The sequence below is a fragment of the Lutra lutra genome, chromosome 15 (assembly GCF_902655055.1).
Source record: "Lutra lutra chromosome 15, mLutLut1.2, whole genome shotgun sequence".
Lineage (NCBI taxonomy): Eukaryota > Metazoa > Chordata > Mammalia > Carnivora > Mustelidae > Lutra > Lutra lutra.
In genome coordinates, this window is record NC_062292.1 from 29,571,342 (window position 1) to 29,581,059 (window position 9,718).

The 9,718-nt window shown below is 48.4% G+C and overlaps 1 protein-coding gene across 4 annotated transcripts in view; it reads right to left on the minus strand.

The window, feature by feature from the left end:
- Positions 1-7,805, minus strand: part of EPHX1 (epoxide hydrolase 1) — a 34,560-nt gene extending 26,755 nt beyond the window's left edge. Inside the window, exon 1 of one of the 4 annotated variants that reach the window (XM_047704908.1) lies at positions 7,718-7,805. The gene's annotated coding sequence lies outside the window, so the exon portion shown is untranslated. Of the gene's footprint in view, positions 1-783; positions 954-7,717 lie in introns of those variants that run through there. The other 3 variants (XM_047704905.1, XM_047704906.1, XM_047704907.1) reach the window with 3 other exon arrangements.
- Between the last annotated feature and the right edge of the window lie 1,913 nt (positions 7,806-9,718).

The following is a 9,718-nucleotide window of genomic DNA, read 5'->3' on the forward strand; positions in this document are numbered from 1 at the left end:
CAAGGCTTATACCGTGGGAGGCGGGAGGGCAAGTGGGCCATGCAGCTTTAGAGAAAGAAGTCAAACAGCCCAGCGGGATTGCTGGAGCTCTGACTCCAAGCCCAGGTCTCCCCCTAGCTAGGCGGCGGGTAGGGAGGAGAGAGAGGGGCGGGAGGGGAAAACCGGGAGGCAGAAAAGCACGCTTCAACTGCGAGATTTGGAACAGGTTTTAGGACTCCGCGACAAACAAGAGCGTTTCACTGGGGGCGCGACGCACCCTGGAAGCAATACTGTCGGTGATTGACAGGCTTGGGGACCCCCGCCGCCCCCCTCCCCGCCCCCGTGCGCCCGCCGGAGCTCGCTCGCAGGGCCTGCCCGGGCCTCCTCCCGAGCCGCACGCACCTGCAGCCCCAGGTTGGGGGAGGCCGAAGGGGGCGAGGCGCGGGCGCTCCAAGCCCTCGGTCCTCGTGCAGCTGCGGGCCCCTGAGAGGTGAGCGAGTCTCCTGCTTGCAAGTCCCACTGCCGCCCGCGCCCGCAGCCGTGCCCCTACACTCGCCCCCTTCACCCTTCGCGCCCCACACTCGCCCCCCAGCCGGCGCCCTCGCACCCCCTCGAGCCGCACAGCTGCCCCGCCTCGCCGCACCCCCACAACCCGGCCCCTACACTTTCCTGGTGTCAGCCCCCTGCAACAGCGCCCCGCACATCCTCCCCTCCTCCGCCCCCCGTAGCCGCGCCCCCAACCCGCGCCCTCGCAACCCCCGCACGCACCCACAGCTGCTAACTCGCGCGACCCCCCGCCCGTACCCCCCGCACCCCCTTACGGTCGTCGCCTCCCAGGCCCCCAGGATCCGGCGGCGGCGGCGGCGGCGGCTGCGCGCAGTCCCTCCGACCCCCGCTCTGCAAGCTCCTGAGGCCCCGCGCTGACCCCGCCCAGACTCGGCCCCCAAGGGGCGGTCCCGGGTCGGGCCCAGGGCCCGCCGAGGACCCGTTCAGCCCCGCCCCTGTTCCGGGAGCTGCCCAGGCAGGTCCAGTCACCCGCCCCGGGCTGCGCCCCTGCTGGGGAAGAGGGCGCCTCCAAGTGCAGACTCGCAGCCGAGGCGTTGAGGGACTTGGAGAAGTTCGGGGCAGCCCCTGGGTCGGCTGACTTCGGGGGCAGAGTCGTCCTTCCCGTTTCCTCGCTGCGGCCTCTCACTGCCGCTGCCCCTCGCATACCTGGAGGGCCAGGAGGGCGGCGCAACTTTAGAACAAATTTAGTCGTCCGGATGGAGGCAGGAGCCGCTCTGAGGTCTTCCCAGCGAGGACAGGAGTCTGCGGCGCCGACCCGAAGGGGGGTGGTGGGCTCCCTGACTCGTCCCACGGGCGCTGATCGCAGACCTCCGCCGGTGAACCGCCCTGTTTCCCTCCTCGCGACCCCGCAGCGCCTCGCCTCTGCGCCCAGGAGGTGGCTGTCGCCACGCCCGGCACCCTCGGGCCTCAGCCGGCAGAGGGCCTGTCGCGGGGGGGCAGGGGGAGAGGGCGGGATGCTGGGACCGGCCCCTCCCCCCGGCCCCGGGACTCTGCCTTTCTTTCGAGGAGAGGGGCTGTTTCTGGCCGGCGGACGCACGATTCATCTTAGCCTCCGGGCCTTTGCTCGTGCCGCAGCCCTGGACAGGATGCCTTCCTGAATGCGACGTGCAGTGCCCCTGAGCCTTCATTCGACACCCTCCAGCAAAAGGCCTCCATCACCCTGCGGCCCTGGGCATCTCCATACTCGTTCAAAATTTGCCCTCTGTTGCATCCTCCCCTCCCCCATCCTTCCTCCAATCTATCAAGCAGAACCTCTGGCCATTTCACCAAGGGACTCGATTTTGCTGTTATTCTTAAAACGGCAGTGATGATGAAAACATTTTAAAATTTGATCCTGGTGGTGACAGCACCGCCACAACCCTGTGACTGTGCTGAAAACTACTGATTTGAACACTTTAAGAGGGTGGATTGTGTAACATGTGAATTATATTTCAGCAAAACGGGTATTTTTGTATAAAATAACATTAGCGACATCGTAACCTCAGGGCTCACTCCTGTATGCTAACATTCTCCTCCTTGGGTACATCACCCATCCAGCATTAGGATATGCAGCCTAAGACAGTGCAAGATATTTCAAAGTGCAATCTGCATACAGGCGGTCTGTAAATAAATAAGCCCGATTCCGAGCCAGCAGGACAAAGTTCAGACAGTCACACTTCCACTGCTTTCTGTCAAAAGCCACCCAAAGTTTTATGAAGCAAAAGAGTGGATATAATGCGACCTCTAGAATACATTGTATATTTTTAAAAACCAGAACAAAGGCTGTTGCTCTGGATAAGCTTCTGGAGAGATTCCAGGGATGTCAGGAAGGATGAAAAATAACTTGGGGGAGGGACGATTTTATTTTATTTTATTTTTTTAAAGATTTTATTTATTTATTTGTCATAGAGAGAGAAGCGAGAGTGAGCACAGGCAGACAGAGTGGCAGGCAGAGGCAGAGGGAGAAGCAGGCTCCCTGCCAAGCAAGGAGCCCGATGTGGGACTGGATCCCAGGACGCCGGGATCATGACCTGAGCCGAAGGCAGCTGCTTAACCAACTGAGCCACCCAGGCGTCCCATTGGGGGAGGGACGATTTTAAATAAAAATTGTAGATCAGTTCCTGATTCACCACCAAGGAAACAAGATTCTTTATGTCAAAAATGCACACATGAGGAAACATCCAATACCAAATAAAGTGACATTCTAGAAACTAATGGCCTGTATCTCCAAAAATGTCAGTGTCCAAACAACGTCAGTGTCACGAAACACAAAACAAGACTGAGAAACTGTTTCTCACTGAAGGAGGTAGCGAATCATGAAAACCCACTGTAATCTGTACTGGGCCCTGGGCTGGGAACAGTTCTAGAAAGGACTTATTGGGGACATCTGAGGAAGGTCTATAGATAAAACAACAGATTATAAGCGTTAAATAGCTTGATTTTGAGAACTGAATTTCTCCTGAGTCAGTATTTGTGATCTTAGAAAAATATACAGTGAAGTATTTAAGGAATAATAGAACACCAGATCTGAAATGGTTCTATCTATCTGTCTGTGGAGGGAGAATCATAAGGGAAATGTTGCAAAATAGTAACAGCTTTATACTATTCTTGCAACTTTACTGGAAGCTTGGAATCATTTTGAAATAAAAAGCTTAAAACTTGTGGATTAGGGGGACACCTGGGTGGCTCAGCTGGTTAAGCCGCTGCCTTCGGCTCAGGTCATGATGCCAGGGTCTTGGGATCAAGTCCCACATCGGGCTCCTTGCTCAGCAGGGAGCCTGCTTCTCTCTCTGTCTCTGCCTGCTGTTCTGCCTGCTTGTGTTCTCCCTCTCTATCTCTCTGACAAATAAATAAATAAATAAATAAATAAATAAATAAATAAATAAATAAAATCTTTAAAAAAAAAAAAAACTTGTGGATTAGGGAGGGGCACCTGGGTTAAGCAACCGACTCTTGGTTTCCACTCAGGTCGTGATCTCAGGGCTGTGAGATCAAGACTCTCTGTGTCAGACTCCACGCTCAGCATGGAGTCTGCTTAGGACCCTCTCTCCCTCTGCCCCCCCCACCCTGCAGTAAAACAAACAAACAAATCTTTTTAAAAAACTGTGGCTCAAACATATGCATTGATCTCAGTGCCTGAAAACAACATGAACATAACTACAGAGGGATTTTAAAAAAAAGCTATATATTCCATAGGGACAAAGTGAATGAGAAAAAAGCTAAGAGCAGAGGAGAGATGTCAAATTTCCGTAAGGTGGAAAGTAGGGTGATTGATTAAGCAACTAAAGCCAAAAACCTTTCTACAACCAGAACTACAGCCCTGGCCGAACAGGACCCGCAACTCACTTTTGTAAATCAAGTTTTACTGAATGAGGTTGTACTTGTTTGCATATTGTCTATGGCTACAAGAGCAGAGATGAGCAGTTACCCATAAAGTCTAAAATATTTATGATTTGGCCCTTTCCCGGAAAAGTTTGCCAACACCCACCTTACAGCTCGGCAAAGTCTTAGGAGCTAAAGGCATCAGGAGCCTTTGAAGGCAGGGTTGTGGGTGGGTGTGGGGACACCCTGAGTGTCCCTGCAGGGCAAGAATGCAAGGCAAAGACTTGCCCGCGGGGGGCACTATTGCTTCAGGAGGAGAGTTTCAGTTTTGTAAGGTGAAAGGCATTCTGCAGATGGATAGCGGTGATGGTTGTCCAACAACAGGAATCAACCGAATATCTCTTAAATGTACACTTAAAAATGGTCAGGGGCTCCTGGGTGACTCAGTCAGTTAGGCGACTGACTCTTGGTTTCAGCTCGGGTCGTGATCTTGGGGTGGTGCAACAGAGCCCCATACGGGGTTCTGCTCTCAGAGGGGGATCTGCTTGAGATTCTCTCTCTCCTGCTGCCCTTCCCCTGTGCACTCTTGCTCTCTTGCGCTCTCTCGAAAATAAATAAATAAATCTTTAAAATGGCTTAGATGGCAAATTTTAAGTCATATGTGTTTTACTATGATAAAAAAAAATTGGGGGGGAACCCTAGAAGGATTAAAGTCTGTACAAGAAATTATATCCCCTGTGTCTGGTTCCTACTCCAAGCCCTCTGATCTGCCTAACTCGGCAGGGTAGGGGTTTATTTTCTGAAACTGACCAGAGAGACTTCCCACTCAGAGGCACTCGCTTAAATAGAATTGAGTGGAAGTGTTCGCGCTGAACTATGAGTCCCTCCTCAGCCCCTTCCTGCTGTGGGTTCACAGATCACCACCTCCGGGTAATAACCCCCAGGCAGGAAATGGAGGATCCGTGTCTGGAATAAGTGAGCGGTTCGCTCCCCATCTGAGTGCCCACCACTGAGGCCAGTCTGTGGTTCTCTCCCGGAGCTGCCAACTGGATTTCAGTGTCAGCTGTCTCAGTCCTAAATATTAAAAGATCAGACACTTCGGGAACGTCTCTGACATGAAAGTCAAAGTACAGAAAGTACTCGCAGGCAACAGAAGAAACTAATATCTACAAAGATAAGAAATGAATTGTATTTATGAAGCAGGAACAGGAGGCAATAGACAAAAGAAGCATTCCTACAGTTAGAAAACACTGTCGGAAATAAAATTTTTCATGGAAAAGTCAGAGCACGGAGTTGAGGGATTCTCCCAGAAAAACAGAACACAAATCAGATCAATCTGGGAAGTCACCAGATTGATATGAGTTCTGCAGGGGAGAAAAAAACCCAGGGTGCCTGGGTGGCTCAGTCGTTAAGTGTCTGCCTTCAGCTCAGGTCATGATTTCAGGGTTCCGGGAGCTCAGGCTCTGCAGGGAGTCTGCTTCTCCCTCTCCTTCTGCCTCTCCACCATCATCCCTCTGCTCGGGCTAGCTCTCTCGCTTGCTCTCTCTCTCTCAAATAAATAGAATCTTAAAAAGAGAGAGAGACAGAAGAATATAGAGAGAAGGAAGTAACTATAGAAATAACCCAAGAATATTTCCCAAACCAAAAGATAGGAGTCTCCAGATTGAAAAGACACAATAAAAAGCCAGAACCACACCAAGGCAAGTCACTGTGAACTTTCAGAATATTAAAGAAAAGATAAGCTCCTAGAAACTCCTAGAGAGAAAAACTAAAATGTAAAGAGGTCAACACAAACAGTAGTCTTCTTTTTTTTTTTTTAATATTTTATTTATTTGACAGAAAGACAGTGAGAGAGGGAATACAAACAGGGGGAGTAGGAGAGGGAGAAGCAGCTTCCCTCGGAGCAGGGAACCCGACGCTGGGCTTGAACCCAGGACCCTGGAATCATGACCCAAGCTGAAGGCAGATGCCCAATGCCTGAGCCACCCAGGTGCCCCAAACAGCAATATTCTTAATAGTAACACTGATGCCCTAAGACAGTGATGCAAGGCCTTCAAAAGTTGGAGGGAAATGATCTACAACAGAGAATTCCAGAATGAACTATGAGGGCAAATGGGAGACATGTTGACACATGCAAGGGCTAAAAAACCATTTTTACCTCTCACGTACCCTTTCTTGAGATGCAACTAGCGGATGTGCTCCAGCAAAACAAGGGCGAAAATTACGAAAGGAGAACACATGGTCCCTGGGAGCAGGGGATCTGATAGAAAGGAGGAGCTGCTGGTCCTGATGACAAGTGTGTAGCAGGCTACACAAGGTGCTGGGAGGCAGGTCTCCAGGGAAAAGACGGAATTAACCCATTAACTGATAGAATTAAACTTTTGGAAAATAATATGAATAGACACTTGTCAGATCTGAGAGCATATTTGGGAAAAAACTAAAGAAAGGACCATGGAAAAATAAGCAAAGTGGAAAAAATCGAGTAATTACAAGAAAACCAGAAAGTCGTTCAGGAAAGAGAAAGTAATCACGGTGCACGGCTTGGCTCTGCAGTGAGCAGTATTCATGCAACCATGAGTGTGTGAATTACTGATTTAACAAAAAGCTTCTGTTGCTAGATTGGGAGGATGCAGTGGGAACAGTCAAGGTGTATAGACTTTACCTACTATAAAATCAATAGACAATGTCTCAAATTGACAAACCTGGAAATACACATTGTAAGTATGTAATTTCAAAATACAGAAGTAAATGCTAAAAGCCTTGGAAGGTAGAAAAAGAAAAATGAATGATGGGGGCCTGTTCTATTTTATCCCAAGCCCTGATTATCTTATTAAAAACAAAACAAAACATGTGCAGGGATAAAAATAAAAATTAGCTTGGGGATACCCGGGGGGCTCAGTCTGTTAAGCGTCTGCCTTTGGCTCGGGTCATGGTCCTGGGGTCCTGGGATGGAGCCCTGCTTTGGGTTCCCCACTCTCATGCTCTCTCTGGGTATCCCTCTCTCTCTCAAATAAATAAATACTTAAAATCTTTAAAAAGAAAGAAAGAAAAATAAAAATTAACTTAAAAATACTGTTTTCGGAGGTTGGACCGTCCAGATTCATTGCTTTTTCCTGAAGATTCTAAATCATGTCTGGTGCTCTTGCCAATTCCAGGCTTGGATCACTTCCCACAAACTGCTGTTCCTCTCCTCACCGAGCTTTTCCTTGGCTCTCATTCACCACGGGGCTCCTGACCCACCCAGTTTGCTATCCGGACACTCCCCATACTTACCAATAAATTCCTTTACCAGGCACCAATTGAAAGCTTACTGATTGCATCAAATCCTGCCTGCATTTTATGACAATTACATTCTCAAAGGGCATAACGCCCACTACACATTACGGCAAGATGAACAGATTACAAGCCCACTGAGACATTAAGACGTGAGGGCGGGGATGCCAAATGGGTATTTTACAAAACGTTCCTGAGAGAAAGACTTTTGTAAGAATATTAATTATATAGAATAGTTTCTTCTCTGCGTCGTCTCACCATTTTTATAGTCAAGTATATTTACCAGTCATCTGTCAGCATCTGTTGTTACCAACAAACCGACCAATAAATAAAATCCAAACAGAATCCCCAGTTTCTAATAACTTGCCCATGCACAACACACAAGACAATTTGCAAAGGTATCTGCTGGGGATATCAGGAATGACAAAATAATATGTAATATATCCTATGTACTGAGTTACTACTAATAGAAAGTAATTTTAGATTGTCTATAGATTTCACACTTATAAGGAATGCAAAGAGGAGAGATGCAACTTGTTGGACTTTAAAGCATTTTCCCCACATCCACAGAAAGGAGGAAGGATAGAGGATTACTCACCAATCCTCAAAGTTCTTCTAGACGATTTCACACTGACTCTCCAGACCACTTTCTCCCAGGTGTCCCGGGTTCTCTGACTGTACCCTGTTCTCAGGACTTCAAAAGCAAGGATCAGCGATATAATCGATATAATCGTGTGAAGATCAGAGGTCAACAGAAGTGAAGCTCGGGAGTACGCGGACTTCCAAGTCAGGAAAGGCTCTCTTGGGCCCTCTAGGGGTCTGCAATGAACACGGCATCTTTTCACTGCCTTACTTGACTGAAAATAATTTTGCTCCCATTCTGAACAGATTGGAGGCAAGCGGGGGGGGGGGGGGGTGGGGGGTGGGGGTGGGGGGCTCTTATTTAAACCTCTCGTTTCAATCTGTTATTTGAAGCATCAGCTGAGTCTGTGAGGTGTTGAAGACAACAGCAATTTCAGTCCTTGTCCCCAATCCACCCCCAGCCCCCATTCTCCTGAAAGAGTAAAAACCAGGTTTAACCCTTCTAGTGGATTCTTCCTGTATTTGTATATTTACATTTGCTTTCCCACTCACATCTCAGGCACCATAGATTGAAGACATCTAAAGATATGGAGATTAGCTCTGTCTTCAACTGACATCACTCCCTGGACTCCCATCCTCCCCAAAGTCCGCCAAATAATTTTAGTGGTATCATTATTCACTGTTTTCATAGTTCTGAAGGCAATTCAGCACTGATCTTTAGAACTATGATTAATTTTCTTTTCTTGTTTAACATGTTTCCCCTTAACATTAATACTTTTTGAAATTTGTGTAATTTCCTGTGGATCAGCCCCTACTTCAACACTAACCCCTCAATAGTAAATTCATTCAGGCTGGATTTCCTTCTATTTCACTTTTTTAAATTGACTCGGGAGACTGCTGATCTGCCTCATCTGGTCTGGTTGCTCCCCTGCCTGGAGCACCACCGCGGCAGGGCTGCCCTTCACCCCCACCCTGAGGATCTTTTCGGTGTCTCCCGTTAGGTGTCTGCTTCCTGTATCCCCCCTTCTCCCTCTTCCGTGGTTCACTCCTTTAAGGTTTTATTTTATTTTTTATTTTTTAAAAATTTTTTTAAAGATTTTATTTATTTGACAGAGATCACAAGTAGGCAGAGAGGCAAGCAGAGAGAGAGAGAGGAGGAAGCAGGCTCCCTGCCGAGCAGAGAGCCCGATGCAGGACTCGATCCCAGGATCTTGAGATCATGACCTGAGCCGAAGGCAGAGGCTTAACCCACTGAGCCACCCAGGCGCCCCATCCTTTAAGGTTTTAGAGGAGCACATCCCTGATTGCTTCTTGTAAAGTCTTGAGACATCAGGTAGATTACTGTTCTCAGGGATTCCCGCCCTTTGCTTGGTGACCTCTAGTGCTTCCCTGCAGATGAATATAATTCTCAGGTCACTGACGCGAGGCTTGGACACGGCACCAGCTCTGATCAACAGAATAGGACATGACATCTGAGCAGAGGCTTCGAGAGCTGTTGTGAGATTCTGCTCTTTCCTCCTCGATCCTGGAATCGAGACATTGATTGTGAGTAGGAGCAGAACTGTGGAGCCACAGCTCCCTCTAATTTGAGCAAAAAATTAAACTTTTTTCGAGGTACTGAGATTGGGGGGTTTACTTCAGGAAACATAATCTAAGTGTGTCTGGAAAACATGTTTATTTGATGCTTCCCGTTACCTAATGCAACATTTCAGAATGGAAAGAATTTTCTTTCAGAAGTGTGATGGCCTTGTTCTGTGACCTCCTGGTTTCTAGGACTGCCGCTGACATAGTCCAAAGCCATCCGTCATCGTCTTTTTTTTTTTTTTAAGTTTATTTACTTAAGTAATCTCAGGTCCCCAAGAGCAAGAGTCGCACGCTCTTCCAAATGAGCCAGCCAGGTGCCCCAAGTCCAAAGCCATTCTAATGCCAGAGCCTTTTTAAAAACGTCTTTCTCCCTCAGGAATCTTCTAGGATCTTTTCTTTATCCACACAGCTCTGAAATTCCAACATCACTGGT